The sequence below is a fragment of the Triticum urartu genome, chromosome 4 (assembly GCF_003073215.2).
Source record: "Triticum urartu cultivar G1812 chromosome 4, Tu2.1, whole genome shotgun sequence".
NCBI lineage: Eukaryota > Viridiplantae > Streptophyta > Magnoliopsida > Poales > Poaceae > Triticum > Triticum urartu.
In genome coordinates this window covers 440916572-440918030 of record NC_053025.1, presented here as the reverse complement: position 1 = coordinate 440918030, position 1459 = coordinate 440916572, and positions in this window count along the sequence as shown.

Genomic DNA, 1459 nt, shown 5'->3' with positions numbered 1-1459 from the left:
GGGAAACGTTTTTTTTCACGAAATAAGGTGGCCCGTCCGGTGGGTCCCTGCTGTCAGGTGGAGGAATAATTATTTTGCACGTAATAAGGAGGCACTTCCTTGCGGCCGCCTGGACCCAGCTTTCAGCCTCTCCACGTACAGTACTCTTCCGATGGAAGTCGGTTGTTGATCACGTTGACCATGTCACGCCGAGAGCACCAGGGCGGTGGTCTGGATGACGGCGAGGCCTAGGAAGGGGACAACGCGGAGCCGGGGAAGACGCAGTAGTGGAAACCCGTGCGGAGAGGAGTACGAGGGTTCACTGGTTCGGCTGCGGTGTGAGGTTGCCGCCGCCGCAGAATAACATGGGGTGTGGGTGAGTAGAGGGATGGCCTGGCCAGCGGTGGGAGTAGTACAGGGTGGTGAGGCCTCCGTGGCATCACAGCCGGCCACGGGAAGGAGGAGCACGCGACACGACCGGCGCTGCTTTGGGCGGCTGGAGCAAGAAGACCAGAGGTTGAAGAAGCACTACGGCCATTGGATGGACATCGTAGGATCACTGCAGCTAGAATCGTTTATATTGACTAAGTTGACAAAGCCCTTGGTACGCATCAACTTAGTAGGCGCACAGCTCGGATTTGGCAGAGAACATATAGCCCATTTGCGATTTGTAAGAATGTACAACCCATTTTTAATTCTAATGGAATTTACTACGGCCCATTTACAGTTTGTTAAAAGTACAGCCCAACTTCTAGCTAGGACAACGAATAATAATTTCAAACAACCGCCCAAAACAGAATTCAAAAAAAACTCCCACATTTTGATGGGATCCGAAATATTTTTATCCAAAATTTCTAGTCGGGTTAAATATAATTTCAAAATAAAGTTGTATTACGTTAAAATCCAAGGAAATATTGTGCGCGCAACAAGTAATGAAATTAAAATTTGCAAATTCCAAAAATAATATATTTTTCAAACTAATTACGTGTTTGGTGCATAGTAACTGTCTAGTTATTATAATTACATCCCATTTATTATTTCTTAAAGTTCATTTTCTTGTTAAGCCTAATGCATACCTCCTAGGAAAGTTTGCAGCCCAGCGGGGCGGAGAATAACAAGTTGACCCGGATATTGTGTACAACTGTCGACCCAGTTGCATTGCTGATGTTAAAAAAGGCATGTGTAGTACAGTACAACCTAACATGGTTACTCAGCCCACATTCAGCGACGCCGAAAAGGCCCAAACAAGGCTTTTGTACAACTTTTTGAAGTCACTGAGCTCAATTAATAACTTAAGAAAAAAGTTAGATTACAGTGGAACCTAATTAAAAGCTGTCATGAGCAAATAAATAATTCAACGGGTCCCACTTGTGCGTGTGCGCGTGTGTGTGCGTGTGTGTGTGAGAGAGAGAGAGAGAGACCCATCGGTCGATGCTCGTAAATACATCTTTCAGCCATATGCATTGCTGATGCTCAGTAA